A 15,592-nucleotide genomic window follows, 5' to 3' on the forward strand; every position below is an offset into this window, starting at 1 on the left:
TGACTGGGGCTTGCACTATACATTATTTAGTGGGAAGCAATGTAAATCCCAGCTATGCAAATATGGCGTGGAACTGAAGAAAAGCTTTTCCTCACATCTATAATGCATTCCAGTCCCCAGCCATACAATTACCATAATCCCCATATACACATTCGTGGCTTCACATGTCAGTTTGAAGGGATCAAGACAATACAACTCATATATAAAAAGGTCTTTACTCATGTAGATCCTGAAACCTCATGTGCTTCTTAGATACCAAAATTAACACCACAGCTCAGCCACACTCCACACACTGCTGCTAAAGTGGTCACTCCCACATTTGGATCAAACCATGTCCCCCACTATTCTTTGAGTCTGGCCAACATACCAAGTTTCGATCCCGTCTCTTCTCTTTGAGGTCCTGCACAGCCGTGTCCCAGCCAACATCTAGAACCTGATCTCCTATTGCATCCCCTCCAACTCCACCATTCTAGAAACCATGTCAACACTGACATCCAGTTATTTCTACTTCTCCCATCTCTGTGCCTTTTTCCACACTGCTCCTATGCACAGAATGACCTCAGAATCTCAGGATGCCAAGCACATCTCCCTGCTCCTTATCCAAATCATTTAGAAACATTCACTTCTCCTGCAGTGTCCACAAATAGTAACTGACAAGAAGGAATTCTTTCTGAAATGTTATGTATAGCCAGATCGTCTCCCTCACTGCTCCTGTTGCACAAGGAGCTCCTCTACCATAGTTCCTATTTGTAGGCAATGCAAGAAGTGAGGGTTTTTACAAATGATTTTTAAATTGTGTATACCTAGAGGGGGAGAAAATAAATATCACCAGATTCTTCCCCCCGTTTCAGATTGTATATGTATATAATGGCCTCCATTTTCAAAAGGGGAAACCTAACTTGAGTCAGTTTAGAGAGAAGTGGAAATTACTGTGCACCTTCCCTCAGGCTACTATGGCAGCTTAAGCTGGGCACACAAAATTAACAGTCCCTTTGGAAAATTAAGATGAATATACAAAGTTGGAGACAGAGATCCCAAGAATGGCTAGTTATACAGCAGTACAATAAAGAGATTCCAAAAGCTCTTCTAGCCAGAACAAGATTGATGGGAAAACAGGAGATAAACAGAAGATAAGTAAATTATGTGCAAGTGCCAAAGTCACTCACCAGCTTTGTGATTAAAAAAAGGCATCGGGGTAAAGGCCACTATTCAAAATGAATGAGTCCATGCCACTATGGCATCGCAGGCAAGTTTTTGAAGAACTCCAAAAGCATTTTTCTGTCATGATTTCAAAGATGAAGATCAAGACTGGAGCTCTAATTCAATCTACTTACTGCTGACATAACTGTTTTCAGCCAGCTTTGTGGCTTTTACTTACATTGTACTTCAACGGCTACGAGAACCCAAAAACAGGAGTTATTTGCTTTGCTATTTTACCCCTCAGAAATAATCTGAAGCTGACAGAATGAGGGGAGGAAAGGCACTATGTTAAAATAATTGCTACAAATTACTGAATGCTAGATCTAAAACACGTTACACACTGTTCATGCAAACAACACAGGCTGATGTGTACTTCTTTACTGTTGTCAGTGACTGCCAGTTACAGGATTAGCAGGGATGTTAAAGGCGACCTGCAAAGAGAGAGGGAGGAGGAGAATTGGACTTCTGCCCCTTTTGCTGCAGTATGACAGCTAAAGAGGGGCTGACGGTTGGGGGGGCGGGGATCTTTGTTCATTTGGGGTTTTCTTTTTGTTAAAAAAACCTTAGAAATATCACAAGTCAGCTTTGATCTTTCCTAGTTTGGCTGAAGGAACTATGGATATTTCAGAAGATGTATGTTATTAGCTCTCACGCCTTAACAAGAGCATTGAGCCTTCACCAAAGGCTTTCTTTCTCCAACATGTTAGTCAGTGGAACTAAATATGGGTTAAGTAAAAACAAAGCAACTTAATCAGTCTGGCTACTAACCTCTTCCTCTCCTCATTGCTCAGCTGTCACACACTTAGCTTGTGTGCTTTCATTTCCCCCAGTTCTCCCCATAATCCTACAGTCTTCAGGTCTGGTTAGGACTTGAAATTGTAATGTAAAGAACAAGCAGTATTTTTTTTAAAAACCCTTCCATTAGTCATGTGAAGTAAGAAACTACAAAAGCGACTGCTTTTCTCATGCTCTTGTTTTAACTGGTTTTATTCAACTCAATTAGCACATGGGAAGCATTCATTCAATTCACCACAGGTCAGAGACAACTGTTCACTTTTCACCAATGCGCTGCAACATTTGAAATGTCTGTAACAGCCACCAACTCTGTGCTAGACGGCTTATGCCATAAATCAGTAATGGGGTGATTACAGAGCTAATCCTAGGGGGATGGTATTCAAACCCACTGGAACGTTCAATGACAGGCGACTGGCAGCGTCAAAGATGTTAGTTTCCATCCCTTGAGATGGTTGTCACTATTTCTGGGTGGCAGGATTCTGTTATCCTTTTCACAGCTCTTGCAGGTTTATGAAGTTATTGCAGCACAGAGACTAGAGGGAAGCATAATATAAGTGGAATCTCTAAGGTGGAATCTCCATCCTTAGAGGTTTTCAAGGCCTGGCTTGACAAAGCCCTGGCTGGGATGATTTAGTTGGGGTTGGTCCTGCTTTGAGCAGGGGGTTGGACTAGATGACCTCCTGAGGTCTCTTCCAACCCTAATCTTCTATGATAAGCTAATGTTCTACAGATATCGTTCACATCTTACTGCAAAAATAAACAAACAAAAGCTAGTCTGCTTCCAAAAAGGTTTCTTCTGGGTCCAAGGTGCCACTAATCCAGACTCATGGGCTCTCTCCTGGTGCCCTAACAGGCAGAGGCTTTCAGTCACACATACCTGCCCTCAGCAGGCAAAGACCTCCCTGTGATGGGATGTGCACCCCACACCAGCCCTGATAGTGTTCATGAGGGCCCGAGAGGCCAATTAAGTTACCTGGCATCACCTGAGGGTATGTCTACACTACAAACATAAGTCAACCTATATTAGGTCGACTTATAGCCACCACAGTAATTACTGTGGAGGTGCATGTCCACACTACCCTCCTTCTGTCAGTGGTGCGCATCCTCACCAGGAGCACTTCCACTAACCTAAGAGGGGTAGTGTGGGGAGCTGAGAGCCCGGTGTCTCAGCTCCGCTGGCAGCTCTCTGCTGGGAGCCTGGCTGTCCCACAGGCTCTTGGGCTCTGGCAGGCTGCCACTCCCCCCTCCCGCATTCCCCACTGGGAGCTGGGGGAATCCACTTCTCACCCCTGGAAAGTGGGTCCAGCTGCCCCAGCTTCTTGGCCACCCACCCACGCACTCCCGCTGGGAGCTGGGCAGCCTTTTCAATTTCACAGCTTAGTCCAAAGCCACGGGGCTGGCTCCCAGCTAGGAGCAGGATCCAGCTGTCCAGCTCTCCACGGGAGCAGGGGGCAGGTGAGCTCTAGCTGCCCAGCTTTCTTGTCAACGTCACAGCTCCTGCCAAGTTATCAGAAGAGAGATTGTCGGAGAGCAAGCTGAGAGCAGAAGGGGGCACCCGACGCCACGAGATCTACTTTCCAGATCTAGACACGAGGCGACGCACTACTGTTGAGTGGGAACCCTGTTACCCTGTCATATCAACCAAATTCTCAAGGCCTCCCTCCCCCAGCTCTAATGTCCATCTCTCTCCAAACAGCATTTTGTATCTTCAAAGCCATTTGCCAACATTAAGTAATTAATGCTAACCACATCCATTTGAGGATGGGATTTTCAAGGGTCTCTTTATCCTCATTTTGCAGATGGGGAAACTAAAGCCTAGATATGCTGTTGCTTTGCATCTTTCAAGAAGATGCAACTTTCCTCTTACTGCCCCCAACATAGATTAGGTTATGGTTTAATGTGTGATGAGCAATCTAATCCTCTACTCCTCAAAGCAAGTGATCTATTTAGAAATAACTCTAGAAGATCAAAGTCCTCCATTTGAGCTAAGGACCGATGTGTTTATCCTTTCTAATAAAACATAAAGGCTCCAATGTCTACGGGAGGAGGAGCATTCACTGTCTCTCATGATCAAAGGGAAACATTAAGTAAAGCAAATTTTTGCTTTGAATGGAAATTGGGAGTGAAGCTTAGGAACAACTTAGAAGATTGTCTCTCTCTTTGTGCAAAACTGGGATAATGCGAGTCTCATAAGAAAATTGCTATTTTCCCCAGCTTTCTGCAGAAAGTAACTGCCTCAAACTACTTACACTGAAAGACAAAGTAATGCCAAATTCCAGTTACCAAGATCTGTTGCAAAATAATTCTATAATGGATGCTGAAAGCAAATGCTTATCAATAACTTCTTCTCTAAGCCCTTGTTTAAAAAAAAAAATCTATCACTTGTACAAATGACTTGTCATGCAATAGAATCTTAGAAGATATGGGTGTGACGGGTTGGATCACAGAAACCCCCTTGGGAGCTGCCACCTGATGTGCCTAGACTACCTCTGCTCCTGTTTTCCCTGCCAGCTCAGGACTCCAGCACCCTTTCTTGCTGAGCCAGACTCTCCCGTCTGCTCCAACAAAGACCCAGGGTCTGTATTACTTGCCCCAAAGCTGCAGGCTTACCTGAAAACAGCTCACAGAAGTGTGCTTGTCTTTAGCACTCAGATGCCCAACTCCCAATGGGGTCTAAACCCAAATAAATCTGTTTTACCCTGTATAAAGCTTATGCAGGGTAAACTCAAATTGTTCGCCCTCTGAGAGAGATATGCACAGTTGTTTGCTCCCCCAGGTATTAACACATACTCTGAATTAATTAACTCTTCTCTTCTGCAGACTAAACAAGACCAGTTCCCTCAGCCTCTCCCCGTAAGTCATGTGCCCCAACCCTATAGTTCAACCAGCTTCTGCAAGTTGCCCACCTGAAATAAAGTTGAAGGCAACTTCAGGTATATCCACTCAGAAGCTAGCCCACAGAGAGAATTCATCTGGTAGTTTCATGATTTGACCTTGACTATGAGAGAGATCTCTGCAATTGGAAGAGATGCCTATTTGTATCCCAGTATACACTCAGGCCAGAGAAGAAAGGCGACATGGAGACTGGTAGTTATGTCAAAATCACCCTTTTATCCACTAGGAAAACATGCAGATATCATCTCATATCAGTCAGATCACTATGCAGATAGCACATCTATCATGTTTGTAAAGCCAAAGCTACATCCACATTAAATAGCTCATCCCAAACACGGTAATAAAACTTGTATACTACCCCACATTACCATGCATTCTGTATATGCCACCTACTTTACAAATGAGTCCAAATTTTTGAAAATATTATCAGGACTGTGTATTCCTCCACTTATACAGCCGGGTGCCTCAGTTACAATCATCTGACCATTCTTGGGACCCGATTCTGAGAGGCAAACACCCTCAATTCCTGTTGATAAAGCTCAATGGATTAGTCCCTGAATGACTCAGTTTCTGTGTATTTGCAGAATTTGGTTAGGCCACACCACCATGCAGAATATGAGCTGCTGTTGTTTTGTCTTCCCTGCCCTGCAGAACATCCATAGGGGATAGTTTTTGCCTGTGTGGTGGAAACACTCTTCCATGTGATCCATGCAGCTAAATCAGTGGGTTCCCTCACACCCAGAATTAGGGCTACATGCTCCTCGCCACACACTTCCACTAATGAGGGGGGAGTAAAAAGCAGTGTACCTGGCAGCTGAAGGCACAGAAGGCAGAAGTGCCAGCTCCAGACACCTCTCTCCCCCCCCCCCCCCCCCCCACACACGTACACAGAAGACATTCCTGCAGGGATCAGGTTTTCCAGGCTGGAAGAGCACAGGAGGGGCTGGATCAGTTGCTCAATAAGCTTCAGATACTTGGAGCATCCTGGCACAATCTGTGCTGTCTGGGTTAGAATTAACTTGTGCTGGTTTCTCTGCCACATACTGACCCTTGGGGGCAGTATAGATGGTGGAATCACACAGCAGCATAGCTCTTCCGGTATGGAAACAAATAGTTAAGAAGCATTGCACAGAGAGCCATAGCTTTCCAAGACTGAAACCACTGTTCATTATGAAGAAAGGAGAATGTACATCAGCTGCCACTGAGGTACAAACTCCAACAGTGGGGACTCAGTTTCCTAGGTTCTTATGTAGTAGTTATTTTAGTCTAGTTATTTGAAGCCTACTTGTACTTGTTTTTGGTTGTGCTGCCTATTAATCTTTTTTGTGATAGTTATTGTTACACTGCAAAGCATTCCACTGCATGCAAAAGGCATTATATAAATCAATAGTTAATAATTTGTAGGATAATGTCTCCTCTTGGTAGGCTGGGTTCCAGAGAGCTCTGCTGCAATAAGTATTTAATTTCTGGTTCAAATAGATCATAATAATTCATCTACTATACTCCTGGCAAAAAGGTTTTCCCAGATACTGGTCTACCTAAATATTTTTTAAAATCACATTTGTATTTTCAATGTGAGCACAAGACAGACTTTCAGAAGTAAGTGGTGTTTCTCTGCTCATCAGAATAGCATCACTGACTGTTCTACTGATTCATCATGTATTTAGATATGGGCAAGTTTACCCTTAAAATGCTGCATCGGTGCTGCACCACTGTAACGCTTTAATGAAGATGCTCTATGCTGACAGGAGAGAGATCTCCCATCGGTGTAGTTCATCCACCTCCCTGAGAAGCTCTCCCACCAACATAGCGCTGTCTATGCGGAGGGTTAGATCGATATAACTATATTGCTCAGGGGTGTGGATTTTTCAAACCCTTGAGCGATATAGTTATACCGATCTAGGTCTGTAGTGTAGACCAGACCTATAATTGCAGACAGAAAAGTCAAATGAGATTACAGATGATCTCAAACCTTACTCTGAGACTCAAGCACTCTTGAACTTTGTGGCTCTGGCCCTTTTCTAGTTAAGATGTGAGTATAAGGTCCTGAAAGCCAAGAAATTCAACATAAAAGTTCAAGTTAAAGAAGTGTCAAGAAATTGGTAAGCAGATAAAAGCATAATAGATCTCCTATTTGTTTGATGAGAAATTTAGCTTTATTCAACTTGAATTGTAGATATGTACAATAAAGACACAAAATCAAAAGCTAAAAGGCACCTGTCTTCAGCAAGGCCAAAAAAAAAAAAAAAATTTGGAATTAGCAGGCTAAGCCATTTTGGACCTTTTATGAACCAAAAACAACAGCACATTTTTCAAGAAGTCAGTGAAAGTGATTCTCTTTCTCTCTCTGGACACAGATCCATGGGGAAGAGTGGTTCTACTCCAAGACCAACAGCGGTATACTACTTTTGAGAAACAGCAGCCGGAAGAACAACCCACATGTTATGGATTGATTGCTGAATCCATTCTTTTAGGAGAAAGTTCCTTTGTGAGCTCTATGCAGGTACTAGGCTTCCAGACATCATAAAACTTGAAAGAAAATCATAACGACTTGGAAAATGGAAGAATTATAGACTAATTTGATTACTAGCTGCTTGTCTCATTCTTACATTCAGAGACCTCAGATGAAGAGAGACATATCCAGGCTCTGAAGACTGGGCGGTCTGTGCTTTACAGGAAGTGTTAATTTTTCTTTTCTTTTCTTTTTTTTCCCAATCTTAGTTTCCCCTAAGAAGGGTTTTCAAATTCTGAGAAGGCCCCATTTGAAATATCCTCAGCTGGCGCTCTCTGTCTTCTCTGTCCCTAAATAAAGATGGAACTGTTCTACTTCTAGACTAACAAAAGCTTTGTTTAATGGACAGTCTAATTCTTGGTGCAGACTAAATTCAAGAGGACACCAACTGGAAGCAAAGGGTCCACTTCTCCTCTCATCTACCAGTTTTATGCTGTTGACTTCAGAGTTATTCCTTTCTTACATTTTCATGAGCAGAGAATCTAGGATGACCAGAAGCAAGTGTGAAAAATCAGGACAAGAGGTGGGGGATAATAGGTGCCTATATAAGACAAAGCCCCGAATATTGGAACTGTCCCTATAAAATCGGGACATCTCGTCATGCTAAGAGAAGCAAAACCACAGTTAAGAACTTAAGTGACAAAAATGATTTTTATAAAACATAATTTTATATATGTGGAAGGGTCCAGAAAACAGCTGTTTAATATTAAACTGAAAGAAACTGCAATTTAAAGTGAGCAAGTACAAAATGAAGCATTTGGGGTATAAAAACTGTAATGCAGCCTCCACAGTGATACGCAATGAGCTGCAATATACTGACTAGTACAGGAACTAACAGAGATTCATGAAGAGATCATTTTCTCTCATTTTGACTTAAGTTTGCTCCAGTGCCATCAATTACCTTCTCAATAATTATAGTAAAATTTAAATACTGTAGTGCATATTAAACATACGTGGTAAGGAGCAGAAATGTATGGAGCTGGGATTTGAATTTTAATAGATATGATCAAGTCGAATACGTAGAACAAAGTACATGGGAAAGAAAGAATATAGGCCAAAATTTTCCACGGAACTAGTGATTTTTGGGTGCCTTAACTTGGCACCCAACTTGATTAAGAAACTAGAACGATACAAATTAACATGGATTATAAATTGGCTAATTGATAGGTCTCAGAATGTAACTGTAAACAGGCAATCATCATCAAACGGGTGTATTTCTAGGGGACTCCTGCAGGAATCGGTTCTTGGGCCTACACTATAACATTTTTATCAGTGATCTCGAAGAAAACAAAAACATCACTGATAAAGGTTTGCAGAGGACACACAGATTGGGGGAATGGCAAACAATATAGATCACTGATACAGAGCAATCTGCATTGCTTGGCAGACTGGTGCAATCAAAAAATCTGTGTTTTAATATGGCCAAATGTGAAGTTACACATTTGGGAACAAAGAATGCAGGCCATACTTACAGGATAAGGAACTCTGTCTTGGGAAGTGTTGACCCTGAAAATGATTTGGAGGTCATGGCGGATAATCAATTGAACATGAGCTACCAGTGCGATGTTGAAGCCAAATGGGCTATTATGATGCTTGGATGTATGAACAGGAGAATATCAAGCAGAAAGATATTATCTCTGTATTTGGCACTGGTATGACAGCTACTGGAATATCGTGTTCAGTTCTGGTGTCCACATTTCAAGAAAGATGTTGATAAATTGGAGAGGGTTCAGAGAAGAGCCACAAGAATAATTAAAGAATTAGAAAGCCTATAGTGATAGACTCAAGAAGCTCAATTTATTTAGCTTAACGAAGAGAAGGTTTAGAAGTGTCTTGATCACAGTCCATAAGCACCTACATGGGGAACAGAAAACTGATAACAGACAGCTCTTTAATCTGGTGGGTGAGGGAATATCTTTTATTGGACTAACTTCTGTTGATGAGAGAGACAAGCTTCCACCCACAGAAGCTGGTCCAATAAAAGATATTATCTCACCCACCTTGTCTCTCTAATATCCTGGGACCGACATGACTACAACTACACTACATAGCTCTTTAATCCAGTAGACAAAGATATAACAAGATCCAATGGTTGGAAGTTGAAGCTAGACAAATTCACACTAGAACTAAATTGCAAAATTTCAACAGAGAGGGTTAACAACTATTGGAACAATTTACCAAGGGTTGTGAGAGACTCTCCATCACCGGCAATTTTTAAATTAAAATGTGATGTTTTTCTAAAGGATCTGCTTTAGTTCAAACAGGAATTAATTCAGGGACGTCACATGGCCTGTGTTCTGCAGGATGTCAGATTAGATGATCACAATGGTCCCTTCTGGCCTTATAATATAAGAATCTATGGCACTTCAGCAGCATGATTTTCAGACAGTGCTAAGCACCCACCTTCTGAATATCAGGCCCTTTCAAAGATGCATCTAATTGGGCATCCAAATCACTATTCATTTTAGAAAATTTTTGCCATATAGTTTAAAAGGATATTATCAACTTAAATCACAGCTCAGTCTGGAAATTTGTTCACATTCTGTTGCTACAAACAGCACCTACGTAGCAGAGATCAGCTAAAAACAAATAATTTCTCTGCTTTTCCTCAGTTTATTGCCTCTGTGCTTTTAACAGCACTTCATCCACAGTCAGTTTTACCATTTTCCTGGTAAAGTCAGTTTTCCCTGTTTCTGTGGGTCTTTCACACAAGAAAAACATTTATAGAAATTGGCAGGGTGCTCAAGGGCAGAAACTACTTCTAGCTCATTTTATGGACTTGACTGGATTTGAAATTAATGGTGCCTTTTAAATTATTTCCATCTACAAGTTCCCTAGCTTGACTTGTACACTTGCTTGGTTTGTGGGGTGGTGCTAGCCACAAAAGGGATATTTCCTCAGTGTGTGGGGCAATCACAAAGCTTAGCAGAGGGGATTTCATTACAGTCCCCTTTCATTAGTTACCTCCTCCTCACCCAAGACCTGCTTGTTTGTCTCATCCAAGTGTTGTGCCTTGTCTTTGAGGCCTGATCCTGCAATTTACAACACATGGCCGACGGCTGCACCCGCACAGAGCCTGTAAGCCAGAGGGCTAACTCATCAGGCCCCTGCACCAGAGAATACTCTCCAGCCACAGGATTTCTGTCGCTGTTCCTCCAACCTTCCGTTTTCTTTCTTCAAAATAAAAGCTAGTTAACTCAAGTCCACCATATCGATCATGTTATTTCCCCCTGACCTGGTGTCTTCTGCAAGACCCAGCCTACTCCCTACAAGATTACACTCCACAGGCTGTCTGTCTGGGAGTCGTATATAAACTGGGGACTCCTGCAAAGGAGTCCTCCGATTCCCTGCTTCCTTCCCCAGCAACTGAGCTCTTGTTGGCCTTTAATGAGGAACAGGTCAGATAATCTTCAAGCTATCATTGGATCCCTCGCCCACAGCATCATCTGGGGAGGCCGCTGATTAGTCACAGGAGGGGCTGGGTCAACTCCCTTAAAGGGCAGCCACTCTGAGACAGAACCCCACTGACTTCAACAGCGCTCCACCTGGGCACAGCAGAATCGGGACATGGGCTGTCATATAGCATCTAGCATAATGGGCTAAGGCTTTTGGGTACATCTGTAATATAAATATTAAACAATAATAACCATGTTAACTGTAACAAAAAAAAAACGAACAATAAGGCATGCATTCTCCTCCAGAGACTTGATAATAGAAAGAGCTACCACTGGACACTGATGTTAGATGATAAATAGTAAAAGAATTATCCTCAGATAAAAATTGGTGTCATGTTGCCAATTTAATAGAAAACCAGCCATCCCTCCACCTCCCTCACACTACCTTCAAAATAACAGAGTAACTATCATGCATGTAGTTATTTTCACACCTTTTTTAAAATGTGCATTATTAACTTGACAGACTAATCACTTAAAATCTGCTACAGCCTCCTTTATGTCAAGTCATCTATTATGGAGCTCTTAGTACAGTCCCCTTAAATTAAATGATAAATGTATTTTGAAAAAATCCAAAACCATTTACAGAACATGAGTAATGGCTGATTTTCTAACTTTAATTCCTTGGCTACTTAATAAACAATCAAAGATACCTGCCAAAAGAGCTAAGTCAATGTTATGGGCCAATTACATGCAAAATTTAAATTGTAAAAAGCCGTAACAGAGCTACTACTCTGAGTTGTCCATTTAGTCCCAAAGTCCCAGGATATAATTTAGAGAACTGGATGGTATTCAGATTGCACCGCTACTCCCTAAGATTCCTATGCAAGTAGGCTGAGTTCCTATCAGCCTTGACTTTATAGTCAACAAGAATATTAGTCCTGAGGGACTTCAATGTCCAAGCTAACGGTTATCCCAGTTCACCATCTAGACATCACATGACTTTCATAACCCCATGTGGTTTCAGGCTCGGCTCATACCAGTGGCCACACTTTGGCACTTACCGTTGCAATAGGACTGGAAATTAAAGGTATATAGATCACATATCTGGTAATTGCTTCCTTTAGGCAGAAGTCAGGTGCTAAAGGCAAAGATTGGCCTCCTAGGTCTCCTAATTAACCATAGTATAAACACATTACATAAGAGCTCTGCAATGGCTACTACTTGCTTCCAAAGGCAGTTAAAGATGTGATCAGGATCTTTAAAGGCTGTAATGTTCTAGAACCGTGTTACCAGGAGATCACTTACCCAACATTTTGGTTAAGATGTACTGGGTTGGACTAGCAGAGTTCTTAGAATTCCATTGCCCAACACTGGCAGTAAGCAAGTACTTCTCATTTGTAAGCCCCCACTTACGGAACTTGCTCAGACCAATGGTCTGCCAGCGTCCAGGTTCGGAGATCTTATGTTTGTTGCCATTGGTATTTGAGTAACCATCTCAGCAGGTCTTCTACAGTTAACTGATTCTAACTAATTTGTCTCAGAGGGAGACTTTTATAATATGCTGGTATTAATTTTTGACACAACGCCCAGATTCTATCATGCTGGGTGTTACATAAAAAGAATAAGGACAAAGAAGCATATTGGATTTCAATATGCCTCTACCCATATGTCTGTCTTTGGCAATTGTTAAATCATGAGCACAAATGGTCAAGATTTTCTTTATTTCATATGCCAACTTTCAGCCCAGAATATTACTGTAAGGTGGAGAGAAACACATGTTAATAACAAGAAATGACAAATCCTTGACTATAACGACGCCAACAGGAGATGCAATCTCTGCAGACTGTATAAACAGGAAAATATTTTCAGCCATTATGCCAGTAAAGCATGCTTGGATAATCAGCTGTTCACATCAGTCCAGATGTTTGATACGGAGATTCTGCTTAGATGCAAAACCTGACTCTTGCATTTCACTGATAGTTTCATATAGTGTAAGAACTGAATCTAAGAAACTATCACTATACAGTTCAGCAATTTATGGAGTCAGTGATGAACCACTGCATCATTTTTCAGGGACCAGGAACTCTACACGCTTGGTCAATAAAATGTGCTAAGTAATAATTCATCACAGAAGCTTACCTTAAAAAATTGATGGTGACTGGAGAACTGCAGCTCTATTAACTCTTTTCTTGTCTGGGGATGTTTAGCTGGAGGCAATATTAGTGACAAATTGCAGCCTGGGGAAATTTTCAGATCAAGGTATAATGCCACAAGGTAGAATGATTTGCTTTAGTGTTGTTATATAATGCTGCCAGTTCTTCCAATGGGACACTAATTGCAGCCAGAGGCCACCTTGCTTAAAAAATATCTGAAGAAATATTTTAACACTAAAACTGTCAGAAGTCATAAAAAATAAAGCACCCATCCCAAGATGTGGCACTCGGAAAGTGAAACTTGAGTGCAGAGTTCATTATGCAAATGCTTGGAAACTCAGTGTAGCAAACAAATACTGTCTATAGGCTGAAGACCTCAAGTATTACGATAATGCTACCAACTAACTGACCTGCAGCACTCAGGGTTGCTGCAGATATTTTTCCTTTAATGATATATAAATATGCACGCACACCCCTTCTGCCCTCAGCTGCCCTCCTGTGTTACTTTTTTGCACATCTATGCTTCTTTGGAGTGTGAGTTGCCTTGCATCACTTTGGAAGTGGGTTGTTAGGAGATCTGGGGGAGTTTTGGTGGTTGGGAGCGGATGGGTGATGTGGCAGAAGTAGAAGTGGACTAGTGTCCGATAATGGAATGAGAGAGGCAGTAGCGGCAGAGGAGGAGGAGGAGAGGACTGGCAGCAAGCACAGAGTGGGAGCCAGAAAGTGGAAATAAGTTGCTGGTAGTTTTAAATGCTTAACTCTTGATCCAGAAGGACAAGCACACACCTTATCCTTAGGATTCTAATATCCATTTTATTAGCTCCCCTGCACTGGTCACCACCTCTGCTTCCTCGCCCCTCTCCACTGCAGGTCAGAGCCATTCCCCGCTCCCCTAGACCCTTTCCTTCCTTCCCAAATCATCAAAAGTGCCCAGCACTGCCCAGGTACACAGTGAGCGTCACATCCTCTTTAGCCTGGCCTTCAACTGCTTTGTGGCTCTGGGACAATTTTGCTTCATCCCCTGGGTCACTGATCCCTTCCTCCAGGGCCCAACCCTCCCAGAAGCAGAAAAAAAGATGGACTGAGAGTGAAAAAGAGTAGATGAAAGGGAAAGGAAAAAAGTGGATATAGGGAGGGGGGGACCCACCACCACTCCAGTTCCTTCTCAACCACGAAAGTCCCAAGGAAGAGACTCCTAGGCAGAAGGGAAGTAAGTGGGGTAGTGGAGCACCCATAGGGACACACATCTCAAAGAACTCCAGTAATTGTACAAAACACATAGCCTTTTCTTCTTTGAGTAGCATCCCAATAGGTGCTCCATATCAGGAGATTCCCAAGCAGAACCTGCATCGTGGAAAAGGATGCCAAGTGGATTCAGTACGGATCGTAAGACAGCTTCACCCAAGGCCACATCAGTGCTGGAGACAGGCATGAGAGCATAATGCTGGTAAAATGCATGTGGCAAAGAGCAGGTGGCTGCCCTGCAGATGTCTGGGATTGGTACATTTTTGAGAAGGGCTACCAAGATAGAGTGAACCCTGGTGGAATGAGCAGTAAGTCTTGGAGGAGCAGGAACTCCCCAGGCTTCCTACTACGACAGGACACAACCTGCAACCCATTTGGACAGTTTCTGGGAGGAAATCAGTTGTCCCTTCATTTGTTCTGCAATAGAAACAAAGAGTTTAGAGGATACCCAAAGGGGCCTAGTCCTGTTGAGGTAAAAGGCAAGCGCTCTTAACATCCAGTGTATGGCAGCTCACTTCTTCTCTAGAAGAGTGAAGCTTGGGGGGAAATACTGTTAAGTGAATCTACCGATTAATGTGGAATTCAGAAGAGACTTTAGGAAGGAAGGGAGCTATAGATGTACAGTCATCTTATTTTGATAGAACACCACATATGGTGGGTCCACCCTCAAGGCTCCAAGCTCCCCTAACCCCGGCCAAAGTAATGGCTATGAGGAAAAAGGTCTTAAGGGACATATGAAGGAGGAAACAACTCCCCATAGATTTGAATGGGGATTTCCTCAGAGCATTGAGAATTAAGGTGAAGTCCCATGGCAGAGTTGGTTCCTTGATAGGAGGGAAGAGGTTGAATGGGCTTTTGATATATCTTGCAGTGGTGAGTGGGCAAAGACTGAGAACCCTTTTATGGGAGGATGAAAAGCTGTGAGGGCAGCTAGGTGAACTTTGATGGAGCTCAGTGATAAGCCTATGGTCTTTCAATTCAGCAGGTAATCGAGGCAGTGATCCAAAGAGGATTAGACAAGAACTATAGCTTGGCAGTTGCACCAAGCCTGGAAGCGTTTCCACTTCTGTAGATAAGTTTTTCTAGTTGTGGGCTTTCTGCCATTGACTTATAAACTTTGAACTTCTGGAGACCAGACATTTGGAAGTGTGAGCCTCAACCTATGAGAAAGGCATCTGTGGTGATGATCCTTGTGGGAGGTGGCATAACAAACAGAACTCCCACAGAACCGGTGAGTCTGTCTGCCAGTTCAGAGAATCGAGGACATTTCAAGGTACAGACGCTCGTTTGGACAGACTATCTCTTGGGGGTGTCGATGGTTTTCAACTATGCTTGAAGACACCGAGAATGAAGTCTTGCTAAGGGAGTCACAAACATACAGGCTACCATATGGCCCA

At 42.6% G+C, this 15,592-nt stretch overlaps 1 protein-coding gene across 1 annotated transcript in view; it reads right to left on the reverse strand.

Annotated features, from left to right (window-relative positions):
• The window catches only part of LOC112110346 (tubulin epsilon and delta complex protein 1-like), a 180,854-nt gene that overhangs the window by 65,956 nt on the left and 99,306 nt on the right, over positions 1-15,592 (reverse strand). The gene's annotated exons all lie outside the window — the stretch shown is intronic.

Source organism: Terrapene carolina, unplaced genomic scaffold, assembly GCF_002925995.2.
Source record: "Terrapene carolina triunguis isolate 2854851 unplaced genomic scaffold, T_m_triunguis-2.0 Scaffold210, whole genome shotgun sequence".
Lineage (NCBI taxonomy): Eukaryota > Metazoa > Chordata > Testudines > Emydidae > Terrapene > Terrapene triunguis.